The sequence below is a fragment of the Suricata suricatta genome, chromosome 14 (assembly GCF_006229205.1).
Source record: "Suricata suricatta isolate VVHF042 chromosome 14, meerkat_22Aug2017_6uvM2_HiC, whole genome shotgun sequence".
Classification (NCBI taxonomy): Eukaryota; Metazoa; Chordata; class Mammalia; order Carnivora; family Herpestidae; genus Suricata; species Suricata suricatta.
Window position 1 is genome coordinate 54,331,101 of NC_043713.1, and position 12,915 is coordinate 54,344,015.

General features: G+C 36.9%; 1 protein-coding gene across 5 annotated transcripts in view; it reads right to left on the reverse strand.

Moving 5' to 3' along the window:
* L3MBTL4 (L3MBTL histone methyl-lysine binding protein 4) overlaps positions 1-12,915 on the reverse strand; it is a 354,831-nt gene that overhangs the window by 238,142 nt on the left and 103,774 nt on the right. The window lies entirely within an intron of this gene.

Sequence of the window (12,915 nt, forward strand, 5' to 3'; positions counted from 1 at the left end):
TCAAATATTTATTTAAGATATATCTCAATGGTTAAATTTTGTAGTTATTTAAAACATTAATAATAATATCAACTTTACCACATGGTACTTTCAGAATGTCACATGATCTCTAGGATTTATTTTTGGCATAATATAGGATAAACAGCTAAAAAATATTTTTAGTATACACATACACATATGTTTTAAGGCATATAAGTACACATTATTTCAATATAAGTAGACATTATTATTTAAAAATCTGCTTTATTTTTTAGTTAGGCAAAACACCCAAATACACTAAAATTGCTAAAATATTTTTCATACAGTTTTCTAGTATCTCTGATCATTTTTTATTCATATTTAAACTTTTTATAAAATAAAACATATTTAAAGAAAATTATACAAACCAAGTAAACAGCCTGAAAATTGTTCACAAAATTAGCAAAGCTGTATCACCAGAACCCTGGACAGCGCCTCCCCATTGTGCACCCTCCAGTCACTGCCCCCTCTCCGCAAAGGGAAACTCTCATCCCAGCTTCTAACCTCCAAGATTAGCTCTGCCTGTTGCATTTTTTCCCCTTGTACAAATGGAACCACACCACGTGTACTCATTTGCAGGGGGCAGCTTTTGCTCCGCGATCCATGAGGTTCGTGTAGACAGAGGCGTGCAGAAAATGTGTTATGACTGCGGTATAGCAAGCAGTCCATTGGGTGAGGATTTCACAATTGATTTATCCATTCTACTGGTGATGGTCCTTTGGGCAGTCTCAGTTTAGGGGGCTATTATGGGCGTTGCTGCTACAGACATTCTAGTATATACTTGTTGGTCATCACAAATATACTCTTCTTTTGGAATCCCTCCAGGTACACAGTGAAACTGCTGAATCATAGAGTAGTTTGCTTCATATTTTGATGTTACATTATTTGGCACAGAAAAGCATATGCCATGTTTGCTATTGATTGTGCTTTTTATTTAACACTGAAAAAAATTTCACTTAGACACCTTGATTGCGTTTTGTATCCAATTCTTCTTTTCCACCCAAAATTAAATTGTATGCCATCCTGTATTTTCTGTTTGTTTTCTTAATAAAAATTTGCCCATCCTTTTTACTTTTAAATTATTTTGTTTCAGATGTATCTATTTTAAACATCTTCTAAATGGATTTTGAAAAATATTTGCATTTATTTTCATAACTGGTTTACTTTATCTAAGTTCTGTATGCATGTTTTAGGCTGGATTCTTTTTTAAAAAGCTCTCTTAGGATTTCCTTTATTTTCTGTCCCTGTCTATATATGAGTTATGTTACATGCCTTCTGTTTCAGGAATTTTTTTCTGCACTTCTTCTAATTTTGTAATTCATATACTTTTTAATGCTTATTTTATTTTTGAGAGAGAGCAGGTGAAGGGCAGAGAGAGAGGGAGACACAGAATCAGAAGCAGGCTCCAGGCTCCAAGCTGTCAGCACAGAGCCCAATGCAGGGCTCAAACCCATAAAGCACGAGATCATGACCTGAGCTGAAGTCAGACGCTTAACCAACTGAGCCACCCAGGTGCCCCTGTAGCTTCTATTTTTAACGACTGTCCAAACTCATTCCTTGTATTTGGGACTTCCACATTTCCACATGGGTTCTGATTATGCTCATACCTTGCCACTTCAGCACTAGGGTCCCCTCCTCCCTGCTCAACGTCCCTCACCAGGGGCCTGAGCAGCAGATTCCGGGGAAGGGTGACTAAAGAAAGCAGTGTGTGGTAGGACAAATGTGCAGAAACTGAGGGAGGAAGCAATTAGTGTTGCTCTATCCCTGTAAAGAAATCTGGCATGCTGCTATGAAAGAAATCATCTTTTCCCCCTTTTCATGATCAATAGGTATTATCAATGTTTCTGAAGCAGGACTGCCTCTGTACTACTCGCCAGAAATGAGCTATGTATGTACTGTGTGTATATCCCCTGTTGAATGAGTCCAAGAAGAAGAACGTCTCATTGCCTAAGGAGGCCTGCAAAAGCCACATACTCCCACTGTCTTCCGCCTGGCCCCACCCTGAGTCCTGTTACCCTTGGGGAGGACGGGGCTGGGCGGGGAAGTAGGGCAACAGAGGAAGGGGCAAGAGCCAGGTCCTTCACACATCTGTGTGGCAATATGACAGAAGCTTTTCAGAAGTTGAAATTCCTTCTTTTTTCAAGAAATACATGAGACCACCCCATGGTACAATAGCCTATAGCACCTTCACTTGTCTCAAAGAAAGCAACATATAACTAGTTTCCATTTATTAGTAACCACTCTCTCCAGAGTACTCCATTTACACTAAGTCATTCATTTCTCACACATGGTGCTCATTTCATTGGTGAGGCTCCAAGAACGTGAGCAGCTTTTGCCCAGTGCTATACACTTAGAAGTGGAAGAAATGGGATTGGAACAATTATGTCTGACTCCATTACTCATGTGTTCAACCACTGCTTCCCACTAGTATTGCCACCCAGAGTTCCATGATCCAAGGCCTTAGGACTGGGAGTTATGAGCTTCCCCTGGGGGCCAAGGTATAGTATGGCAAGGTGAGAACATAGCTGGATTGAAGGCAGGCTGCCAGTATAAATGTATTTATTTATTCATGTCCCACGTCATTCCCCTCTACCTAGAGATTAAACCTTCACAGATGGGCAAATACTGAGGAAAGATGAGGTTCAAGTTGTGGCTGTGGGCACAGGTGACTGAATCAAACAAAGGAAATGTGTCAGATGTTGGGATCGAAGAACTACATAGCAGGGTACCTGGATTTCCCCATGGTCCTGCCCGTTCCCTGGAGAAGAGGAAGACCTAGGTGACAAATATCTTTAATTAATGTCAACAAATAACTAGAAGGCAACTGGATAACAGCCAGAGAAGACAGAGGGAGGAGGTGCAATGGAGGGGAAGAGCTTGCACCCTCATTGGGGAGGAGCCTCTCTAAAAGCTGAGAACTGTTTGAGGAGGAACAGTGGGCCTATCTGGGATAAGACAAAATGTGCTAACCCAAGAGGGCAACAGAGGAAGATCTGTGTGAAAAAGCTGTTAGATAGAGGTCAATTCCAGTGCTGTGAGTTGAAAAAACTGAGTCAAGAGAAAGAGAATACAAATATGGGACTGGGTGCAAAAAAGGAGAAACTTAAGTTCAAACCAAGTTAAATGCAGGTGAAAATATACTAAACTCATGTCATTCCAAGGGCTACTTATAACATTCTGGGAACAGTAAGTCAGTCCTTACAGTGACCCACAGCCCCCTACCCCCACACCCGGGGACCCATTACCACTCCGACCTCATCTCCCTTCACTCTGCTCCTGATTCAACTAGGACACAGCTGACTTTCCCTACTCAAGGTCTCAAACTTGCTGTTCCTTTACAGAGTCGTTTTCCCCATGTACCTTCCACACTCCCTACCTCACCTGCTTCAAGTTGTTGCTCAAATGTCCTCTCGTGAACTCCCTAAATATACAGAACCCTCTCACAAAATACATGTGCCCTTCCTAACCTCATTACCTGCCTTACTTTTCTCCATAGCACTTACCACCAATTAACTAATTATATAAATATTTTACACATTTGTTCTCTTCCTCTATAAGGTCATAACTGCCTTATGACAGGAATTTGTTCACTCTCATTTTCTTTGATTCTAGAACAGTATGTAGTGATCAGTAGTTATCTCTTATTAACTATTTGGCAGGTATTTGCTGAATGAAATGTATTTCTTAAGAAGTTTGCATTTCATATTGTGGTGGCCAAGAATGACAGATATGCGAGCCAAAATTATATTGGTCTAGCCTCAATATAATGAACAGACTGCTGATATAAGGTGTTTGCCTATTGGTGTTGGCGGTATTCAGAGGTCTCATTAGAATGAGCTGATGCTCCTGTACCAATTGTGGCTAAGGTTCCAAATAGCACTATAGACTGGCCAGTACCAAGTGAAGGCCATCTGACCTGTGGCATCTGTACAAGGCAAATATAATCCTCAACTGTTTGTTCCATGTAAGATAGACCTATTTATGAGTCAGATTGGTTACAGACTCTTCTTATAACAACATCCTCCATTAATTTACCACTTGGAACAACAGCCTAAATAGAAACCTAATTTTGCCACTGGAACAGTCTAAAGAATTAGGGTAGTGTGTAAATAGTAGAAGCCCTTAAGGTCCAGGCATTCTGGTCTGATTAGCATGTCCCATGGAACCTCAAGAATCAGGACAACCATAATTACATCAGTGGCCAGTCCAGGAACCACAAATCATAGGTGTCTAGGACAAAGAGTTTTTTGGTAATGGACAATAGTCCTGTTTAAGAACGATGTGCTGAGAGGCTTACTGAGAAGGTTTAGTCAGAACAGGGAGAATACTGATCATAAACATGCACGCTAGATGGACTTACCAGAAAACTTCATCTGACTCTTTATTGCACTGATGAGGAAAGCAAGGCCTGGCATTTTAAGCGACTTATCTAAGGCAAGACAACTAATAGTAAAGCCAAAGCCAGAACCCTGGTCCCCTGATCTGCAATTACAGAAACCAAAACTTGATTTGAGGCTTGGTGAGTACTCTGTATGCTGCTGGGCACTAAGGTCGAGAGGAAGCATCAACAGAGGAATGACAGCCATACAACTAGTACTGCTGAAGCCCAACCGACTGACTTTGGCCTTCCTTTCAAGAGAGTGGATTTTCTAAGAATGCCCCTCAGGCACTACCTATTTACTTCTCTGTTTCAGAAAGCTCTGACAAAGCAGAGCAGTAACTCATCCAGGCCTCCCGATGGTAGAGACTTCGGGCAGTCCCCACTGACCATGTGCTGCCACTCCACTCACAAGGTTCTGCACACATGGAGGGGCTCTTTATGAAAATGACCTTAATATCCCTATACCTCATGTTAGCACTACACTATTTAGTGCAAGACAAATAAATACAAGACATGAGGACAATCAGTTATCTCAATCAGTTTTGAGCCTAATTCAGATTCACTCGATTTTGTTTTCAAAAAATATGTGGAAACTGACCTCACAGTTATGGTACCTTAGATGCCAGAAGTCTTGGACTCAGATTCAGCTTATCACAATCAAGGGTTAAATATTCTTTCTGATCAAAGAATACAAATAAGTCTCCATAACATTTTTAACAGTATGTTAAAATGCTCCTTAATCATCAAACCCTAAAGCATACACAGAACTTTCAAGCTATAGAATGAACTAAAGGTACTCAAGTACTCATCAAGGAGTACATTTCATAATTGATTGTTTTGCTGAAAGCTTGGCTGAGATGAAGTGTACTAGGAATAGACTGAGGAAACAGAGTCTCTGCTCTAACTAGTGAAATCACTTTCAGAAAACAGCAATCTGTGCTACACTGGATGGGCTCCCAGCAGAACTGTATCCAGAAGGTCCACGGCTCCCATGGTACCTAATCCAACGCAGTGCTTGGTAAATGGCAGGCATTCAAGATGGGGTAATTGCCTCTATTTCTCCCTGTCTCTCTGTCTCTGTCTATCTTTCTCAATAGCTAACATTATAGAAAACATATGGGTTATTTCACTTCTATTTTTCTCTAAATTTCACTAACTACACAATACTCCACTGAGTAATATTCAATGACTAATAATCCTTACATGTTATATCTATATTGTTCTTTGCTACATCCTTGGGTCCTGGCCAGGACTCACGCTTAGCAGGTACTTAATATCTATTAAGGTAATTAATTAATAATCTATATTTTTCTCTGAACTCTTACCTTCCTTATGTCAACAGAATCTATCCATAGGAAATACCAAAATGTCATTTAAATATAGCAACTCTGTGTATAACTAAAAAAAGTTAATAGTTCATGTTGCAATTAAATACAAGATTGATTTATGCTATAAATTTTGCTAATGTAATTTTAGCTTGCAAAGAAATTATGAAGTTAAGTAGTTATTTGGTATCAAAATATAATTTGCTAAAATATTTCTATGTGCTCCTCAGACATCTAGTATTTACTAAGTATGTCCAGCAAACTGATAATTCTAGAGAATCTACAGAAATCAATTACTATTATTCCTATAAACTTAACCATTTTTAAATGTAAGCTCAGTGATACTAACTAAATACATTCATATTGTTGTACAACTACCACCGTCATCCATTTCCAGATCTCCTTTCATCTGGTGAAGCTACAACTCTGTTTCCATTAAACAATGACTCCTTGTTGCCTCTTTCCATGACTCCTGGCAACCATATTCTTTTTCTCTTTGATTCTGACTACCCTAAGAATCTCATATAAGTAGAATCATCCAGTATTTCTCTCTTGTGATTAATTTACTTCACTTAGCATAATGGTCTCAAGGTTCATGCAAGTTGTACCAATGTCAGAATTTCCTTCCTTTGTAAGGCTTATAATACTCCATTGTATTCATAGACCACATTTTCTTTATTCATTCATCTGTTTGTGGACACACTTGGGTTGCTTCCACACTTTGGCTATTGTGAATAATGTCGCTATGACCTGGGTGTCCAACTATCTCTTTGAGACCTTGCTTTCAAACCTTTTGGGCATATCCAAGAAGCAGAAACACAAGATCATATGGTAACTACATTTTTAATGTTTTGAGGGACTAGTATGCTATTTTCCACAGCAACTATACCATATTACATTCCCACCAATAGTGGTCAAGGGCTCCAATTTCTAAATATCCTTGCCAACACTTCTTATTTTCTGTTCTTTGTTTTTTTTTTTTTAATAGTAGCCACCCTAGTGGATATGAGGTAGTATCTCACTGTAGTTTTAATTTGCATTTCCCTAATGATTAGTGATGATGTGCATCTTTTCATGTCCTTACTGATGATTCATCTTCTTTACAGAAATATCTAATCAAGTCATTTGCCAATTTTGGTTTTTTTTTTAATTATTGTTGAGTTTTGGACGTTCTCTATATTCTGGATAATAATCTCTTATCAGATATATGATTTGCAAATATTTTGTCCTATCCTGAAGTTTTCTTTTCATTCTGTTGGTAATGTCCTTTGATACATAGGAGTTTTTAATTTTCACAAGGTCCAGTTCGTCTATTTTTTCTTTTGTTGTCTGGGCCTTTGGTGTCACTGCCAAACCCAATGTTGTGAAGCTTTTGCCTTACCTGTTAAGACTGATATAGTTTAGCCCTTCAACTTAGGTCATTGATCAATTTTTATTTAGTTTTTGTATATAAAGAGAGGTAGAGGTTCAGCTTCATTTTTTTTTTTTGCATGTTGTTAAGCAACTTTCCTAGCAATATTTATTGAAGAGATTATTCCTTCTCCACTGAATGGCCTTGGCACCATTGCTGAAAATCATTTGACCTCATATGTTCACGTTTAGGTCTGGGCTTTCTATTCTAATGGTCTGTATACCTACACTTAAGCCATTATCACGTTGTTTTAATTACCGTAGCTTTGTAACATGTTTACATATATGTAACATGTTGAAATGAACTAAGTCTTCAAATTCTGTTCCTTTTCAAGACTCCTTTAGCTACTCAGAGTCCCTTGATATTTCTTCTAAGTCACAGAACAGATTTTTCTATTTCTGCAAAAAACATCTTTGGGATTTTGAGAGGGTCACCTTAACAAAGGTGAGGGTCACATAGACATCTTAACAATATTAAGTTTTCCAATCTGTAAACAAGGAATGGCTTTCCATTTATTTACATCTTGTTCAATTACTTTCAGCAATGTTTTGTACTTTCATCGTACAAGTCTTTCACCTCCTTGGTTAATTCCTAAGCATTTTTTCCTTCTTGATGCCATTGTAAATGGAATTGTTTTTTTAATATCTTTTTCATATTGTTTATCATTAATGTGTAGAAACGCAATTGATTTTTGAGTCTTGATTTTGTATCCTGCTACTTTGCTAAATTCATTTATTAATTCTAAGAGGTGTCTATCTATAATCCTTAAGTTTTTCTACATATAAAACCATATCATCTGTGAACAGAGATAATTTTACTTCTTTAATTCCAATTCATATGTCTTTTATTACTTTTTCTTGCTTAATTAGTCTGCCTAAGGTTTTCAGTACTATGTTGAAAAGAAGTGGCAAAATTGGGCATCTTAGCTTTTTCCTAATCTTAGAAGAGATGCTTTCACTACTGAGCATGCTTCCTGTCAGTTTTTCATATATAGCTTTTATTATGTTGATTTTGTTTCCTTCTGTTTCTAAGCTGTTGAATGTTTGTTTGCTTGGCTTTTTTGTTTCATGAAAGGGTATTGAATCTTGTTATATGCTTTTCATCACTTGAGATGATTATGTTGGTTTTTGTCTTTCATTTGTTAATTTGGTGTACTGCACTGATCAATTTTCATATTGAATCATCCTTGTATCCAGAAATAAATCCCACTTGGTCATGGTATGTAATCCTTCTAATATACAGGTTCCTGGTACTTTATTAAGGATTTTTGTATCAGTGTTCCTAAGGGATACTGGTCTACAGTTTTCTTTTCTTGTAGTCTCTTTTTCTGACTGTAGTAACAGGGTAGTACTGAAACCATAAAATGAATTAGGAAAGATTCCCTCCTCTTCAATTTTTCTGGAAAAGCTGAGAAGGGGTGGCATGAGTTACTCTTTAAATGTTTGGTAGAATTCACCAGTGAAGCCATCAAGTCCAAGGCTTTTGTTCTTTGTTGGGAGATTTCTGATCATTAACTCAATCTATATATAAGTTATTTTACTTAAAATATTTTAAAATGTGATTTATTGCCTATTTTTACATACCAGAATTTGTGGATAAGTTGTAAACAATGCAGTCCTTGCTAATACAGTATTTATAGATAATAGGTGCCTGTATTTTGAGAGAGTGGGATCTGGTTCCATTTTTTTCTTTTTCATGTCTGAATCTTCTAATGTTGTTGGAAGAAAAATCTTTATGGAGGGTAATCTGGAAGTTTTTATCAAATGCTTAAAATTTATTTCTATCTTCTGTAATCCACTAATTCCACTTACAACAGCCACAAAGTAATAACAAACATCTATATCTCTTTAAAAGGATTTCTTCTTGGGGTGCCTGGGTAGCTCAGTCGGTTAAGCATCCCACTTCAGTTGAGGTCATGATCATGCTGTTCATGGGGTCAAGCCCCGTGTTGGGCTCTGTACTGACAGCTCAGAGCCTAGAGTTGCTTCGGAAACTGTGTTTCCCTTTCTTTCTATGCCCCTCCCCAAGCTCATGATCTGTCTCTGTCTCTCAGACAGCACACAAATGAGCTCTAACATCATTATACTAAGTGAAGTAGCCAGACATGAAACGCCACAGGTTACATAATTCTACTTACATAAACTATTCAGAAGAGGCAAATCTGTAGTGTCAGAAGATAAATTAATGGTTGCCAAGGGCTGAGGGGAAAGGAGGGTTGAGGGATGATAGCTAAGTGATTCAAGATTTCTTTTTGGGGTGATGGAAACATTCTAAAATTGAATGTGGTAATGGTTATCCAACTCTGTAAATAGGTTAAAAATCACCAAATTGTACACTGTTAAGTGGTGAGTGTACATGCATTGTAAATGGATAGTTGTATAGTGTGTGAATCACATCTCAATAGTGTTTTACAAAAACAACTAGATCCCTTCCTTCATGTGCTTTATTCTTATTTGGTTCTCTCCATTCTGTAAGCACAGAAGTCACTATGGACATGTTTGTGGAGCTGTTTGAACTGAATTTGAGTTTGGTCCCAGAGTGTGTTTCAAATGCGAACAGCAGCCTGCATATGAACAAGCAGTCTAGACAGGACTGTCGTCCTTCCTGTCTCCCTGTCCCAGTTGAGCAGGAGACTGGACAGGGTGGAGGCTCCCATCCTGCACTGCACCAACAGATTTTCACACACATAATCATACCGTTGAGAAAATAGTCTTCACAATAGTGTTTTGACTGGTGAAAGCCACACTGAACAATGTAGAGTAGTAGGAATTTCACAAACATTTAAAAAAATAAAAATCAGAGTCACTCAAATAGCAATACCATTCAAAATAACTGAAAAAGCAAAAAATATAACTTTCCACTGATATTCTAATATTCTTTGATAGACAGACCTAATTTTTAACTGTATAAACTTGACTATACCATGACCCATCTAAAACTATGCTAGTAAGGGATTTTATTTCAACAAAAGGATGAGACTTGCCTCTGTTGGTAAGGAGGTGATTCTTAACTGGACACTGCAGGCTCACCACCAGGCAAAGCTTAGAAGCTCACTATGAGACCCAACAACCCTTCTGGAAAGGGGCTTCTATCCCTCAAATGCTATAGCGTCCATCTAACACCATTTTGTCATTCTGTAACTTCAACTAAAATTCCAGCAGATTGCTTCTTCTGAAGAAAAAGAAGCCCCTTGCTTTTTAGTTGTCTCTAGAAAGGCAATGACACCTTGGATTAAATTTCTATCAGTGAAAAGCACTTTTACACATATATTTCACACATTTTAAAAACTGGCCTTTCCTCCCCTTTCTCCCTCTGAAAAGGTTCTTTTATCTGGAATCTATGAGTATCTGAGTATACACTAGGGGCAACTAGACAGATTAGTACACACTCTTCTACTTTCAAGCGCTCTAATCATTCTCAGATGTGCAATCACACACACGCACACACACACACACACACCACGTAGAAGCTATAACAAATATAGCAAATACATTTTCTTTTGACGACAATGTAATTACAACCATAAAATAAAATTTAATGTAAAACGTATAGGCATAAATGATGCTTAAAGTATCAATTCACTTAAAGTAAAATAACTATAGCTAACAAGTTGTGGCACTAAATTACTAACAGAAACAAATCATACAGACCAGTGTTAATTTCTTTTTCTCTTTTACTATGTTCAAACTCTTAAAATACATATGTATATAAGTATAAAACATATATGACATAAATTATATTGCATATTTGTGCATATAAATATAAATATACATTTTTAGCAGCCCTAGCCTCAGCTTTGTCTTGGCAGAGAGACTATCTGAAGATCATGTGTGTCAGTTCATTTTTCTTTTAAACTCTCATGTCTAAATTCCCAGTTTTGGATTACCTGAGTACACAGCATTCTATTATCCTGCCTCAGGGCACCTTCTACTATTCATATGGCTTCACACCTTTCCTCTCTTTTGCAGTTAATATGGATCAAACATCTTTGATCACTCAAGATTTTACATAAACCTACAGGCCAGCATAATCATAACCCATCACAAGCTTTAAGTAATTTTGTTTACTTTTCAATTGCCTTCCCCAATATTTGCTCACTTTTCCTCTGCATACATTTTTATTATATTCTACTCTCTTGTTCATACTTTGATTAAAATCCTGATCTACTTGAATTTTATCACCACATCAGATGGAAAGCTTCCTGTGGTCTACTGTAATCCTGTGACCATAAAGGGCCAATCTCCTGCAACACCACAAGAAAAAAACCCTTTATGACATGACTGATTCCCTCTTAAAGACAAGTAATCATACTGTGGATGAACATTTTAAAAAATAAAACATTTGCCTTATTGTTTATCCTGCTTTTCCTTAGCACTTTTAGCAGCCTTAGATATACTGTTAGGAATAAATACATTTTAAAAGAGTACATGAGATTTATCCCAGGAATACAAGATTGATTCAGCATACAAAAAGTAATAAATATAATAATATCATATTGATAGAATAAAGGACTACCCTTTCATGGTGACACAAACTTGTAACAGAAAGAAAGTTCCTCAGTCTGATAAAGGGTGGACACAGAAAAAAACCCTCAGCAAACATCACACTTTACCTTGAAAGGCTGAGCATTCCCCTAAGATCAGGAACAAGGAAAGGATGTCTGATCTTGCCACTACTATTCAACAGTGCACTGGAAGGTCTAGCCAGAGGATAAAAGGAACCAATAAAAGGCATCCAAAATGGAAAAGAAATAAATGTTTCTCTACTTGGAGATGACATAATTTTTCATATAGAAAATTCTAAAGAACCCCCCCACACACACAAACACAAACACACACACAATAATGGAGATGATGAATTCAGCAAGCTTCAGAATATGAGATCATTGTACAAAGCTAAATTATATTTGTACATAACGGCAAAGAATAAAGACTAAGAAAACAATTCCATTTTTAATAGCATAAAAATGAAAAGACATGCCAAGAAAACTAAATACCAATAATCTTTCTGAATATCAATACAAAAACCCTCAACAAAATAGTAGCAAACTAAACTCAACAGCACATTTAAATGATTATATACCATGAAACTATGGGAGGGGGGAAACTCCCACATAATTATCTCAATAGATAAAAAAAAAGCATTAGACAAAATTCAACATCCTTTCATAATAAAAACACTCGAAACTAAGAATAGAGGGAAGTTTCTTAACATGATGTAGGACACTTACTAAAAATCTACAGATAACATACACAATGGTGACAGACAGAAATTTTTCTTCCTTAAATTAGGAAAATGATAAAAATGCCTATTTTCACTACTATCTTCAACATTGTACTACAAGTCTTAGCCAGAACAAGCAAGAAACAAAATTAAAGGCATTCAAATTGGAAATTTTAATCTTTTGGAACTTCTGCCCTTCTGACAGACTAAATGATTCTATGTAATAAAATCCCATAGAGTACACACACACACACACACACACACACACACACACAAACACACACAAACTAGGAGAGCTAATAAACTAATTCAGTAAAGTTTCAGGATATAAAATTAGTTGTGTTTCTCCATGCCAAAAATAAACAATTCAAAGGGAAATAAATAAAATAACTCTACTTATAGTACATTCTAAAAGAATAAAATACCTAGGAATATATTTAACCAAGGATATAAAAGACTTATACACTGAAAACTAAAACATACCACTGATACCATATGTTTGCACTCATAGGTCTAGCAGGAAAACAAGAGAGACCTAATGGAGAACCAGGGGGAGC